The sequence below is a fragment of the Trachemys scripta genome, chromosome 9, assembly GCF_013100865.1.
Source record: "Trachemys scripta elegans isolate TJP31775 chromosome 9, CAS_Tse_1.0, whole genome shotgun sequence".
Taxonomy (NCBI): Eukaryota; Metazoa; Chordata; order Testudines; family Emydidae; genus Trachemys; species Trachemys scripta.
In genome coordinates, this window is record NC_048306.1 from 1,792,036 (window position 1) to 1,808,173 (window position 16,138).

General features: G+C 44.9%; 1 protein-coding gene across 1 annotated transcript in view; it reads left to right on the plus strand.

Annotated features, from left to right (window-relative positions):
• The window catches only part of HTR2C (5-hydroxytryptamine receptor 2C), a 130,993-nt gene that overhangs the window by 72,186 nt on the left and 42,669 nt on the right, over positions 1–16,138 (plus strand). The gene's annotated exons all lie outside the window — the stretch shown is intronic.

Below are 16,138 nucleotides of genomic sequence, written 5' to 3' on the forward strand. Positions count from 1 at the left end.
CATTGGTGCATGTCTCCATGCATGTCTGTAATCAGTCCGTGAACATCCCTAGCCATGCTTCTCCTTTGGGATCCCTGTTATCAATCTGCCTCCCTTCTGAGTGCCCTGACCACTGCAGTCAGAACAAGTAACTCCTCTAAAAACACCCTTAAACATAGGATAAAAATGTGCCACCGCCGTAGTGAACACACAACGCACCCTGTAATACTACAGGCGGAACAAACTGTAGTGGGGTACAGCGTTATTTCAATATACACCCCACCAAGAAGGATTTGCCAGGAACTTGCTGAGACCAACTCTCCAATGGACTGCTTGGGGCATTTTTGGTGCAATTCTTTATGTAGCCTTGGCCACATCATTCCCTTCCCAAGACAGTCTTGCATTCACATCACTACATCTGCTTCCATGAGGTTGGAGCACTCGCCCAAACTGATCTGTTCCCAGGAGGCAGGGTGATCTGTCGGATGGGGCGCTGGACGAGGTGCTTTGATGCCCGGCTTCTACTCCCAGCTGTGCCCTGCCTCTCTATGTGCCTTCGAGCAAGCTGTTCCACCGTTCTGTGCTCCAGTTTCCTATCAGTAAAGCAAAGGGAATGACACCCTCCGTTTTCAAGTGCTTTGAGATCTATGGGTGAGCAGCGCTACGTAACCGCTAAGTATTATCGTTGTACTGTTGACTTGACTACTGTAGTGTGGGTGGGTGGGTGAGGAAATTATTCTGCACTATGGTAAAATATTGGCTTTCTGAGGGCTTGTACCCTCTGTCACTTACGTTGATGTAAAGTTATGTCGCTCCGGGTGTGAATAAACCATATACGTTACACTGACCTAAGCACTGGTGTGGACAGCTCTCCCGCCGATATAGCTAGCGCCTCTTGTGGAGGTGGTTTTAGCCTCTGTAGCGCTTCTAGTGTAGACTAGCCCTAAGCATAACCACTGTTAGCATCCTGTAGGGGTAATATCCACCTATGTCCTTTTCTGGGTGTGACTGGAAGTTTGGCTCTGTTTTTCTGAGGCTTGGTATTGAGACTCAGAATTCCTCAAGTGTTCCAAGGGGTTCGCATTTACCTCTTTGCAGCAAGGAAAGACGAGTGCAGTCATTTCTCACAGGGCTCTTTTTTTCTGATTTTCTTTTTAAAATGCCGTAGTAGTAATAGTTCTCAGAAACAAACAATGCAGATACGAATCCTTGCTGGTTACTTAACTTAAGAGTTTGATTAGTGGTTGGTTTACTGGCCTGTAAAGTTAAAAATAAGGATATTTATGTGACTTCTTCCTTTGACTGAACCACTGCATGAGATAGTGTTTTAATTTCTAAATGCACTGACCAAGTGCACAGTATCATAAGTGTCCTGTCAGCAGTGAATTAAATCACTGTATCATTTGTGTAGGGATTTCGTGGCTTGACTTTCTAGCTGTTCAAAATCTTATGCATAAAGCCTTTTATTTACAGTTGTCTGTCTAGCCTCAAATTAGACTTTTGTGATAGTTGCCCAGCACCTGTGTTTTATTTTCAGTAATTCCTGAGTTTCGTTTTCAGTTGCTATTTACGCTTCCTGTAATGCTCAGAATCGCCTGGCCAAAAATGGAACTGTCTCTGAAATTACAACACGGAGAGTACATCTAATTTGACTTCATGCAAACTTCTCTTGAGGGTGTAAGAAATAGTACTGGGATGTTCCATATTTCCTGTAGCTTGAAACGGCAGCACATAAACACTGCATGATTGCACTGACCTTGTGCTTGCATAAATTCGGAGTCGCCCACCCCTATGGCTTAACAGAAAGTAAATGTATGGACGTGAACTTCCTCATGAAATATCTTCGGCAGGTTTCAGAACACATGGAAATAGATTTTCTGTTAGGCCAAGTGAGCAATTACTTGAACTCACTTAAATAGAAAACATCCAGTTCGTGCGTGCTGCATTTTAGAGGCTTTCGCCAATTCCCTTTCCTTTAGTGCTGGAGCGGCCTGGCAGGCGCCCTGTGCTGCCGTGCCTTGCCACAGAGCAAAGCTTTGCCCACCGCACAGGCTTTACCCAGGAGTTACTGTAAGCGGTGCACTGGGTGAACATGTTCAGGTAACTGGGCTGGGTCAGGCACATTGGAGCAACCTGCAGATCTTCTTGATCGGGGTCTCCTGACAAAATTGTTTTCCCCTCCTCTCCTCATCCCACTTGTAATTCAAACCGCACAAATAGGCAGGCTGGGACAGCAGCCGTGGAAGTGAAGGGAAGGCCTGAAGGAAACCCCTGCTAGCAGCAGTAGGGTAGGAAGGGATCAGGGCAAAGCAAAGGAAGCATCTGTCTTCACACACACACACACACACACACACACACACACACACACACACACACACACACACACACACACNCGCACACACACACACACACACACACACACACACACACACACACACACACACACACACACGAGTCCCCTTCTGCTTGTGTCCCCTCGCCGGGAGGAGGAAGGAGATTGCTCACAATGCTGTGCTGCTCCTGGGCAGGGCCAAGCGTCAGAAGGCTGGTGTAATCTGGGGGAGACTACAATGAATCTTAGCCCTCAGGTTTCAACCCAGTGGGAGTGTGAGAGCAGAAAAGCACCATGCCAGCACCGACCGACCCCCCTGCATGTATTGTCAAATGGTATGTGCAGAAGCAGGAGCATTACACCCTGATCCTGACCGGGGCACTACCACGGTGCTTTTAATAAGTGATCCATTGTCGAGGGGACAGGGGATGGAAGCGACTTTAAAAGATTGTTTAATGCAAAACTCTGAGCACAATACAACTGTCTGGCCCCACTGACTAAAGCTTTTATTGAACCACAGATCCATTCAGGTTTAGAATTTAAAAAGTATTTTCCTCTTTCGCCCGTAGCTTGGGCATTTAGTCTGAGATACCTAGAGACAACTTTTTTCTCCCATCGATAGCATTTTCGGAGCCATGGTCTTTGGCACAGACTCCACCTTTGTTTACCCAGAATCTCAGACATTTCCCAGAGCTAAAAGGAGCTCTCAGGACCAAACCTGCCTAATTTCATCTCCAAGACCATAGAAGTACAGCAGTGAAAAACAGAGACGTGGAATCTGTGACTCAGAAGGCAAATGAGGTGCTTGGTGCAGAAGACGGGTGAGATGGACGCCTGTGGTGTGTGCTGGGTAAAGTGGAGTTTAGAGTCTGATCTTGACACAGCCACTGAGGAGCATGAGATTGTAACTGCAGCCTAGAACTTGGCTTACCTCAGACGACCTGTTTCCAGTTATGCAGCCACCAGTGCTTAGAATCTGGCTGCGATCTACAGAAAGCATCTCGCTTGTCTTGCGCACAAGGTAGGGGTCAGGGAGGCAGCACGGAAGGGATGCTCGCCCAAGCTCCGCCCTCCAAACAAGCCCCACCCACACGTGTCACCCAAACAAGACGCTGCTTAGGGTAGGTTGTTCAAACAGTGCCTGTGTGAGCTTGTGGAGCTCCACTGGGCTCCCTGGGCTTGACTGCCCTTGTTGCTACTTGAATGTTCCCATGGGCTCTGACAGGCTCCTTCGGCTCCGCTCCTTCTTGGCCCAGGATAAAAACCATAACTGCCGCCATCTCCCAAAGGCCACCCACGTGTGGTACCGAAACGCGCCCTTGTTCACAGCGACCCTCCCCCTCCAATCTCACACGAGGAACGAAAGAGTTAACAATATTGTTCACATTTAAATCATTCCGTCTGGGCGTCTGAGTTCACCCCTCAGTGAGGTGAACAGGGCAGTTTGCACGTCTCAGAGTGACTGCGCCGAGCTCTCTGCAGACTCAGCTAGAGGTCTCTGCCTTGGGTATGCTTGATGCACATTTCTGAGGTTTTCTTTGCAACCATAACAATTGGAGACTTACCCTTTGTAATCAAATGAAAGCTTGTTCTGGAGAAGAAGATAGCAGTTTGCTCCATCGCGGTCCCAGTGTGCCATATGCACCCACAAGCGCATCCAGCCCCTGGCACAAACCTCAGCCTCACACGCTCCGTGTTTCACAATTTTCACTTTAGTATTCCTGAGGTCTTGGAGGCAGGGATTAGGTAGGTTTAGGCGGAAGATCAACCTCAACACAAGGTTTCTTTTTTTTCTTTCTTTTTTTATCCAACAAGATTTCCCCCCGGAGACTTTATTCTTAAGGATACCGTATACTGCATGGTGTAGACTGTGGGAGTAAACAGAAAAAAACAAACCCATCCTCTAAAAGCCAGCAATAGAACAGTGCTCCTGCAGAGGTTCTTCTGCCTCCAGCCATCAGGAAACTGCTTTCATGGAGACCCCAGCTTTCCTCAGAATGCCTGGTTGGGACTTTTGTCTCAACCTGTATCCTTACTACAGGAGGAAACTCCCCTCTTGCTGTGTTCAAATGGGGCCTCTGCACCCTGTGAGCTGGGGGAATGTTGTTTTGTAACCGAGTGTAGCACAGCTCCCCTACAGGGCATTATAAAAAGAGAGCATCAGCAACTACTGAAAGGTAATAAGATGCCTGATTAGATAAACCCACTGGTGATCTTTTCTCAGGGTATGTCTTGGCAAGTATGTTCCTTTTCAGTCAGGAGCAATTTGTCCCTGGGGTCTCTCCAGTGATTTCTGTGGAGTTGCACTAGAAATGCATTTGGCCCTCAATCTGTTTTCTGTAGCTGCGAAGTTGCTATCTCAATGTGTGATCATTCAAATTCCATTTATATAACAGCCTTTAATTGTAAAGGCATATGATTCAGAGAGTCAGAAAACATCTACTTGGCATTAACAAGCCAGATAACACCCATTTTTTTTGCAGCACTTGTGCATCAGATTCATAGATTCCAAGGCTAGAAGGAAGCCTTGTGATCATCTAGTCTGACCTGCGTGGCACTGGCTGGAGAACTTCCCCAAATTAATTCCTAGAGCAGATCTAGCACATGCAGCTGCTTGCGAGTGCAGCTTAACTAATTTAGAAAAATGAAGGCTGAAAATTGTATCTCCAGGTGCAGTGAAATGGAACAAACTTCCTTAATTTGAGTTGTTATTATTTGACATGAGGACATTAAAGTCAGGTATATAACCTTTAAAGTCAAGGATAGGAGGTGAGCATTTCCTTCCTGAAAAACTTACCAGCAAACTCCAGCTCTGTAACATTGGCTCTCATTTTGTACTGCTCCACATTTCCTTCTGTTCCGTTTTATTATCACTGCACCCCTCTTCTTCTTCCTCTCCTTTTCTTTTCTGAGTCATTACGAAAGGTGGATGAAAACTTTGAGCTCGATAGCAAACCTTTGCAGACTTGGAAAGGCTGTGGGGGAGGAGGGAAGGGGGAAGATCTGGGCAATTCTGTCTGAAGCATCTGAAACAAATGTTCAGTGTTAAAATAACATGAAAAGATTTTCTGGAAACCGCCGAAGACAGGATGTTCATCACTCTGACCTCAGCGCATGCTGTTGGGCTTTGAAATGGGAATATGTATCATTCATACAGTAAGATCTCACAGTGCGCTCAGCTCCTGAAATACATTTCTGTAAGCACCAAAGGGGGTTGGATAGTTAAAGATGGCCTGGAAACCTTTGCTTTCAACTTCCTGGCACTGATGGATTGCGTCTTACCCGTACCAAACATTCTGTAACTCTGCACCTTAATTGTCAGCGTGGATCTGGCCAATGGCCCGTCTAGGCCAGTGTGCTCTCTCCCACAGTAGGTACCACCAGGCGCCTTTGGGAGGAGGTATTACGCTGCCACAATGAACAATTACGTTGTAACCTGGAGGTCGGGGGAGTTTCTTCTTAACCCCAGCAGTCAGAGGTCGGCTGATGCCATTTTCATCCCAGCTAGCGTAGCTACAATTTATTACTTTTATAAATGCTTAATCCTCTATTTTTTTAAATCCTGCTGAACTCTTGGCCTCAATAATATCTAGTGGCGACGAGTGCTACAGGCTAATTATGCATTGGGTAAAATTTATTTCCTGTTCTCAGTTTTAAATGTGTTGCCTTTTAATTTCATTGAGTGGTTCCTCCTGGGTCAATTGCAATGTCCTATTGATTTCTTCTAGAACAGGCATTATTGTATATGCCTCTGTCAGATTTCCTCTCATATATCTCTTCTTTAAAGTGCACAGCCCAAGCTTTCCAGGCTTCTGATTTATTTTATGTCCACTTCTCCAGAGCTTTGCCATTCCTGTGATATCCTTTTTGAAACAGGGTCACCAGAAATGAGCCCAACATTCCAAGTGAGGACGTTCACTCATCCAGTGGGTAATTCACTAGACCTTTCTTAATGCAACCTGACCACTTGTTCGCTCTGGGACCTCCATGCCCTTTGAACAGACCTTTACATTGAGCTGGCTGAAGCTTTGACTGAAGGGGAATTAATTTAAGAGTGATTAAACCATTGTTATGCTGGCCAACCCTTTGAAAACCAGCACTTATCACACTGGGCAAAAGGTTTTTTGAAGTCTCCTGCCTCTCCAGTGCATCCTCCCCACACCTCTGTTCTACCCTACCCTGCTCCCGCTCCTGTCCGGGGTGATGTTTGCTGTTTTAACGTAGCAGCAGGATGCTTGTCTTTTATCTGTCTGTAAAGAGCCAGACCCCATAACAGTGGCACCATATAAATAAAGAAAATGATGCCTAATAATAATGGATATATATTCCTTTCAGTGACTGCATCAGATGGGACTTTCTGCTGGGACGTATGAGGAAATCACTCTCATTGAGTGATACAGCATTATTCAGGGATGAAATTTCTCCTCTCTACCTCCCTACTTACGTGGAGTGCATTATCACACAATACTAAGCTTCATAGGGCTTATTTGGTGCATACGTTTTGTGTTGGTCCCTTGCAAAGGGGTGAATTTCACCCAGTTGTGAAGCTAATGAAACAGTTGCACAGGCTTGGAGAAAGTTTGCCTGCAGTGTATAGGATCCAAGATGGGCCATGCAGCCCTGTTCTTGGGTTGTCAGCCGGGTATTGCTTTTGCAAAATGAAAACAAGCGTAGTTGGGATGCAGTCTCTATTGTCCCAGAAATACCAATGTTCAATGGAGAAAGGGTGCAGGGGGCTTCATCCAATCCCCGCTAGTGCAGATACATACAGATCTAGACAGTCTGATTTACTATATATTTGTTTAGCTCTAGGATACTATACCTAGTCCCGGCAGTTTTCCCTTTAAACAGCTCTTCCTTTCCCACAACAGATGCAAGCTGTCCATTCTCTGTACTGTATTTTAGCTGTGTTATTTTAACGTGTCAGTTAAGTGAGAACATAAGGAAGCAAAGGCACAAGGTGCTGGAATGTATTTTCTCAGTAGTTCTGTGCTAGTCTGTCCAATTGCCCCTTTTGCCAGCCTTGGCCACAGAACGTCCTTCTTCTGCATGACCCCGACTTCCTGAAAGGAAACCCAGCCCTGAGGATTTATTTCAATGGATAAACGTACAAACACTTGGGTAGGTTTTACGTTCTACATGGCAGAAGGTAGCATACAGCCTAGTGCTAGGGAGCCGGGAGATATACTACCTGTGGTTCTAATACACCACATTCAATTCTTGTGCAGTGCTTCTGATAACTTGGAGTCGTGTCCATGGACTGAAGGGCAGTTCTACCTTAGGAGCATAATGCTGCTTTAAGACATGATTGCCAAGCCTCAATAGTGTCATGTGTATATCTCTGAAGTGTGCATTTTCCACTTGTGCAGAGTTTACAGGGGGCATCTGTGGCAAATACAGCCAGGGGTTCATTCAAAGCTGATAATAGAGCTGTTCTAAATCTGTCAAATGATTTTTGATGTAGGTAATCGGGAAGGGACCCCAAACAACACCTGAAATAAGATATTCAGTACATGAGAAATTAAAGTTACTTATGGATTTCCACATCAACTCTCTCAGAGCCAGTGATACATTTTAGTTTGCAGAGTAGGTCCATTTCCTCAATTTTCATCTAACGAAGTAGATTAAGCACATTTCACTTCAGGCATATCTGGGAAATTGAATAGACACTCTCCAAAGGCTTTTGCATAGATTTTATTTCTAAAAAATATGAAGTTGTCAGTATCAAAAACGGATTACAAAAGAAGTGGTGGCAGGATGTATCAAGCCTGACCTTTTGCCAATTAGTCAGTGCTCTGACATATTTATCTATTAGCCCTTCTTGCATGTCTTGGACTAATAGACAAGTTCTCTTTGACAGCCTAGAATGTCTGCTGTGGCATGTAATTCCTAAAGGACTAAATAAATTAGTATGCTAATTAATAAATATGTAGAGGGGGGAAAGTAGATGAGAAATTAACACTTTGTTTAGTCTTGATGGACAAATTTGTGATCTTGTAGCTAATAGATATCAAACTAAACTGTGAGGGCATCAGCTGCTCTGCGTGCATTGTGGCTTTTGATAATTGATGGAGATCCTCATTGACTAGCATTAGCTTGGGAAAAATACAACATTGCTAGGTGACTATTGTGTCTGGTAATTACAAGAAAGAAAGAAGTGTTGTGTATCTGAATGCATTCTTGTCCCTAGGATTAAGCCAACTATCACAGGAATTATTCCTAGTATAAATAACTGGGAAAGTTGTCACAAACGCCAAGAGAAAGGAAAGATACCTTTGGCTCTGATAAATCCAAACCAACTGGGGACCAATTGTTACTAGCAGGTGGCCTGAGAGCAGTGACCAGCACACTGTACTGTGACTACAGGAGTCCACATTTTAGAGCTCTTCCTTGGGTTTTAGGAGACAATATAAACGTGATGTCTTGTATGCAGCTTCCAGGAGGACTAGTATTAGACGCAGTGTGTGTTAGCACCAACTGCTGGAGCAACCAGATGATGATGATGATGAGCTGTAATTATCATCATTATTTACATGGTGACATGTAGATGCTCCTGGCACTTGAGGCAGATTTATCTGTGTGTTCCCTAAGCAGAAAGAAGAAATTAGAAACAGTTCTTGGATCGAGCAACCCATTCAACCACCGAGTTTTGCCTGACCTTGTCTCGCTCGTTCTATCGTGGCATTGGCTACTCAGGATGGAAACCCTGCTGGTAGACAGGGTCGGGCAAGACTAGCTGAGTTACTTGGCATTAAAGAACTAATGTAATGCCTGAGAAGGTAGGTGCAGCCCCATAATCCCCTTTTCACCCCAGGGAAACAGCCCCAAAAGGCAAGTGATGGGACACATTAAATAAAGAAGCAATACATTACAGCTGGAATACCTTACCTAGATGTCTCCATGTTTTGCATATGCAAATATCTTCCAGCTGTGCTAACATGGATCACAGACCTTGAGGACGCTTGACATTTTCTGAAACAGCAGCACAGAACAACATGCTGGCTAAACAGCAGGGGCTATACCCCATGTGAATTCACTGATTATTTACAGTAATTACTCTAGCCATTATATGTAGTATTAACTGTGGCTAGCCAGCCTTGAACGTGTGGGTCAGAATTGTGTGTGTGAAGAGTGTAGGAAAAAGTAACAGTATGAAACACTTTGGTGTGTCCATACAATTTAATACAATAAAATGAGCCGGAGGTTTCAGCCATGAGTGTCAAGTGCAGGTCAAAGAGAATGATTCTCAAAAAAATGAACAGTGAAATTTCCGCCTGCAAGCCAGCAAGCTATGCTTACTCCAGCTGGTAGACATTTGGTCTATGGAAGTTTAGAGACGTCAAAACCTGGATGTCAAAGAGACAGTTATACAGCAAGGAGAGCAATGTTGTGGGGTCTACAGGCTCAGCTGGGTATCATGGCTCTGGAGTGAGAACAAGTAAAAATAGGGTCAGGAGGAAATAGGAGTAAAATAGCACTAGGGCTGGATCCTGAGGGACTCAACAGGCGTCACTGGGTGTGCTGGAAGTATGAGGAATTTTGATATGAATATTTATCACATGTAGCACCTGGTGTTTTCATCGTGCTGCACAGTCCTTTACTAATTACTCCTCACCAGGGCCCGGTGAGGTATTAAATATTAACGTGGTTAGCATCGCGAGAAAGGTAAAATCTAATCCCGCTAAGGCAATGCCCTTACAAGGCAATGACATGATGCAGGAGGTAGAAGACAAACATTCAGAACTACCTGATACAGTCATAAACATCTGTGAATTTGATTTGGGGAACAGTTTCCATTTTTGTCAGTGAACACTGCCTTGATAGTGAAAACCATGTAGTTATGAATCATTGCAGAAATCCTTAAAAATGGGCAGTTTTGTAGGAGACATGGATTTTTGTAGTGAAGAGACAATTTTATGCCTGCAGAAAGTATGGTTAATTTTTTTTCTGTGTGAAAACATCCAGATTAGAATGAAAAATGTTTACTGTTTTGGGTGAACATGCCAAAATGGTATAGCTAATTCTGAGGCTATTTCAGACAGCCCTAGTAAAGACTAAATTTGCAGGGTCTAAGCAATGTAGGAGTGAACATGGGCACGGAGCACCAGTAGCTGAAGAAGGTGATAATAAGAATCAAGGTGATATTCAAATGCCACCTCAGTTGATAAAACAAAAACTGGGGTGAGAGAGTGGAACAGCTTCCAGTGTGACCTAAATAAACCACCACGGTGAGCAGCGCAAGGAAAAAGGCACGATGCTTCCAGGGCACAGGCTGGGAAGAGACCAGTGGTGAGAAGAATGGAAAATAGCAGCAGCCCATCCACTCCTGCTCTAGAAAACAGGAGCACATAATAAATGAGTGGTCAGACGGGCAAGCCTCATACAGCATCCGTGAGTCACTCTCCAGCCCCAAAATCACACGTGCCTAACTGGGGCAAAATAAGGTGCATTTACAAGGCAACAAATGTGACGCTGTACCAGTCCCAGGTCCCCACCAGCACTTAGAGCCAAAGTGCTCTCAGCTCACACACTGAGCTACCCGTGAGGTAAATGATCTGAGGGAAGAATTTGGCTCTGCGTTTAGAAAGAAGAGGCACTGTGGAGACAGCTCTAGAAGCTGAAGTACAGGCCACAGATTCCTACAGGGACTCCCCCCATTTGCTTCTCCCTTCTAGAAATGATACCACAGGAATCGGGGGAGAAGATGGTTCTCTTCCACTGTTGAATAAAACGGCAATGTTAAGTGCGCTGAATGATTAATGCCTTGGAGAAAGAGCCAAGAAAAGTCAGAGAGGAAAAGTCTCCAAAGTCCTACATGCTGCCGTGGCTGGAGCATCTGACAAATACAGCAAACCAAAGTCTTAGCAATGAGGAGACTGAGGAAAGTTAATCTATTACCAGACCAGATTAGGGCCATGTAGTAGTCCATTATCCTGCTTCTGACAGTGTCCAGAGCAAGTTGTTAGAATCCCCTGTACTAAACAGTTAGGGAATAATGAAATAACCTACCTGGGGAGGTGTTTCCTCTGAAACTCCATCGGTTAGTGCCATGACGATCCATATCCCTTGGATTATCTGTCTGTCTGTCTGTCTCAGGGTTTTCTGTCGCTCCCATCACCACCACATCCAGTTGCTTATAAATGGCCAATCCTATTATGAATCCCGCTAAATTCTTAGCTTTAGCTATATCTTGTAGCAGGGAGTTCCACAGGTAAGTATGTGTTTGTTTCTTTTTATCAGTTTTAAGTTTAGTTTAGCTCAGTTTTAGTGCTGCCTTTCAATTTAATTGGATGTCCCTTTATCCTTGTGCAATCAGAAAGGGTGAATAGAAGTGCCTGGTTTACCTTCTTTGTACCATTCATGACATTATATGATTTGTGATGTTCCCTCATCATCATCTCCTCTGTAAGCAAAAAAAGTCCTCATCTTTTCAGTCTTTCCTATGTGGAAGTTGGTCAAGGTCTCTAATAATTTTTGTCATCCATCTCTACACCCTGTTTGCTTCTACTATATCATTTTTGGGATGGGTTGACCAGAACTGAACACAGTTTTGCTGTTCGTTGTACCATTCATTTCTATAATGGAATTGTAATAGTTTCAGTATTTTTTTGCCATCCCGTTCTATATGCATCTGGACAGTTTTTTAACCACTGCTACACCCTGAACAGTCTACAGTGACACCATTTTCCTGAGTGGTTGCAGTTAGTTTAGAACCCAGCAATGCGTAGGAATAGTTCAGATTATCCCTTGCAACGTGCATTAGTTTGCATTCATCACCAGTCAAGTTTATCTGTGGCTATACCACTCACTCACACTCACAGTCTTCTCTAGTGTTGAGTATCCTAAATAATTCTGGCTAATCGGAAAATTTGCCACCTCACTGTTCACTCTTTTTTCCCAGATTATTAAAACATATATTGAGCAACCCCTGTCCTAATTCAGAACGTTATTACATCTGTGCCGTGCTGGAATTGTCCATTAGTTCCTATGCTTTGTGTGCCAAATGGGTTTAAACTGGGAAATATCATCTGTTGGTACAGATGATTTGGCAGTTTGGTAGTGCTGTGAGGTAATAAGAACGCTTTCCTATCTGGGGCCCAAGCTTTAAATCATGTTCAAGGTCACAGCAAATACTAAGTAGCCATGTGGACATTTATCCCCCTCCTATTAAGCACTGGGTGATAAGGGCAGGTTTTAAAATCTATGTAGGTGCCTAAAGATGCACATAGGTGCCTAGTGGGATTTTCAGAAGAGCCTCGTTGTCTAACTCCCATTGAAATCAATAGGAGTTACATAGCGTGAGGACATAAAAAGAGTGATGCCTTAAGGAGCAATTAGGGTTAGGGTTAGTTGCTTAAGGAGCAATTAGGGAGCTTCTTGAGCAGGAAGTCCATGTTTATTAAGTTCCCCTTGCAGTGCAGCATGGTCCTCTCTGGTAACTGTAGAGAACCAGGAACTCTCTAACCACTCCACAGCTCCCTTTCTTCATAATAAACGATTAAAGCTTAAATTATAAACCAAGTGTGTGTGTGTGTGTGTGTGTGTTCAGTGCAAAATAAACTTAAAATTCCTTAAAACTATTGATTACTATGTTCCCTGATCAGTTGAATTTCAATAGTCCTGAACTGTATGCTAATGAGCAAGTCTTTGATGGGGTCTGATCAGTCTTCCAGACTCAGATCGTGATCTCCGGAGGTCTGGGTTCAGATCCCACGGTTAACACCATGCAATGTAAGGATATAAACACAAAGGGCCATGCCTTATGCAGCAACCAGAGAGCTCCCTGACCAGGAAGTCCCCTCTGTTTTTTAAGTCCTCCCCCCCCCCCAAATCCTGGTCCTCTGTGATAACCAGGAACTCTGTAACCACTCCAAAAGGGACCTACCCTGCATAGGCATTTTTGAAAATCCTAGTAGGCATCTATCTGCATCTGTAGGTGGCTAAATGGTCCGGGGAAACTGGTAGCCAAGCACCAGGACTGAAGGAACTGAAATGATATATGGTTGATTAGGGGAGTATAAATGTAGCTGGGGGCGGGAGGAGTTATGCTGTGGGTGCTTCCCACCATCGCTAAAGCCAATCACGTTTCCTTAGTACCGAACACTTCTGAAAATATATTGATTATGAAATACAAGCCTTTAGCTTCTACGTGTTCTACAGGAAGGTGGTGTCATGCAGGCCACGTTGATTTCTCTGATATTTCATGTCTGACTCTGTCTGTGAGGTTATCAGCTCCATATTTTTGCCTCCTTTCTGTTAATTTTTAATCGTTTTGTTTAGTTCCTAGTACTGGATTATCACAGTGCAGACAGGCCTTGTGGCTAGTGCAGAATGGGTAACTAACAGGTGATACAATGCGCTTTGAAATAAAGCTCTTAGCCTCACCACAGTGGTTTCTGGTTTCGACAGAATTCTCCTGTTTCTTCTCATACTCTATTTCCTATGTTCTATTCCCCTCGTGCTGTACACACACCAAAATCCAAAGAGAACCAAGAATATTACAGGAAACCTGACAAAGGATACACATGATTGCATTAAATCTACTCCCCATAACTAGGGCTGCAGTCAAATCATGTAATGTGTCTAACCTGGCTGGGATCTCCCAGCATACGTATAGCTTTGGAGCCTCCTGTGGTCCTGTGTTTGTTTCCTTGGGTCGAATGTCATATCGGCAGAAGTCACCATCCTGATTGCACCTGTCATCTGGATACCTACCCGGCCCTTTGACACTAGTGATTTTCACGTGCTGCTCTTTCTTCTATAGGGTTAGGTCTGGGGTTTTCCTAGTCGGCTTGAGACTGCAAGAGGGGAAAGGTGAGGTGAGAGCGGCGCACAGGGAGGGAGTGGAAATCTCCAGGCTTCTCTGTGAAGAGCTGCTGGTGGGTTATCGATAACAGAATGCAAGATACAAGCAACATCATTGGCATGAGCTTGAGATTCTGGCCTAGGAAGAAAAGATAGCATCAGGCTTGCAACCCGAGGCTTCCGTTCTCTCCATGTCCCCTCGAGCTGCACCTTCTGAAACAATCCAAGGGATGGAAAGCCATTTCAGTTAGGGCTTAGAAAGCAGTGTCCTGGAGAGGCAGGTGTGGCAGGATGAGGGACTGTGTGCTGCTGGTTGATTAGCCGAGCTCCCGGGCCTCGTCTAGGGTCTGCCTCTAGGATTGCTTACTGGATGGATGGAGCTGCCTATGTTTAAGGAGCCCCTCTAGCTTGGTGTCTCAGCCCCAGGCTGACAGGAGTGGGGAGCGCCGCAGAGCAGCATCTCTCACCAGCAGCACCATCCCCCCAAGGCTGTGCACTGTCTCTCTATGAGCAGATGCCATTATCAAAGCACCAGATGTTAGACTTGTCACCGATGCTTTGCCCGGGTCAGGCACTGGCTCCGGTGCCTAATGTGCTTTCTCACTCACTGAGAAACGTTCTGTGCGTGGCTGCAGTTGCTAGGGACGGTTTGATACAGATTGTCACTCTTTTTTAAGCATCCTCCCTGCAAAAATGCAGATTTCCCTGGAGCCTTGGATTTCTTGGTAAATGTCTCCAGATTTCTCTTTCAAGGCCCACTGTAAATTTTCTGCACAGAAGCCCTCCTCGCGCTCCACAGACCAAAACCCATTCGTCCTTTAGCAGAACTTATTGGGAGCAGACAAAAGCAACAGCCCCTTTGTGGGTCTGCAGTGTGAAGCAGCTTTATCAGTGCAGGAGGGGTAGGACAGTCACTGCGGCCCTAGGGGAATGGTTCAAGCTGTCAAAACAGGGCAGTCGCGTGGCTTGCTGGGAGTTTGGTAGCTGAGTGGAGCCCAAAGTGTTGTATCATGTAGGGATTCAGACTGTCCATATCCCATAGAAAAGGTGGGAGAATAGCCCTCTTACTCTGCGACGTTTACATAGACGCTTCAGCCATTCTTGTAACGAATCAGACATGCAGTGGATCATAGAGTGTTGTCTGTGCTAACACTCCCAGCTGGTTTGTGTTGGCAGCATGGCTTGAATCTCTGGTTTAATCAGTGCAGGCAGGACTTACTCCTGTTCGGCCCCATTCCAGAGCAGTTTCTCTGCTGTGTATAATAAGCAGAGTCCAATGTCAGAGCAAGCAAGATGGAACATGAACACAACGACATAAACAACCCCAAGTACCAGGGGATCTTACTAATACATTGATATAAATCTGACCTAATTTGCCATCTGTTGCGTAAGGCAAGATGTGTTAACTGGACATAAACGACTGGTTGTAATCAACATGCAATTCTCCCTTCTGGACTTCTGGTAAGGCTTCGTTAATTTTAATTAAAGGAATCAGGCTTATATTGCACGAGGAGCACCTTTCTCTGCCCTTTCTTTTGAGAATGATCATTGTTGTCATTCTCCTTCGGTATGCGGGCTGGAAGTTAGTAACCTCTGCAGACATTTCCCCATGCTGTTCTGCTGGTCAAGCATCAGTTTTTACTAACTCTACTGAACAATCCATTGAGTGCTGCACACTGGAGTGTCTCCTTCATTGGAAATGTATGTGCCTCAAGTACAACGGCTTCCATGACGGAGGAAGTGGTGGCAAATAGAGCCAGTTGGAATACTTCTACAGAAATGAAACAGGTGACATATTTGAAATGTTTTGCAAAGACACAGCAGTTTCAGTGAGGTGTTTGTTGACTGGGGGAAAGGGGAGAGAGAGGGGGCAGAGAAGAGGAACTACAACATATATTCTATGTAGCCTTGCGGTCAGGGCGCTGGGCTGGGTTGCGGGAGCCCTAGGTTCAAGTCCCTTCTCTGCCTGATTCAGCATCATCTGGGATGAAAAGCTTTGCTCTGAATCAGGCAGAGCAAAGA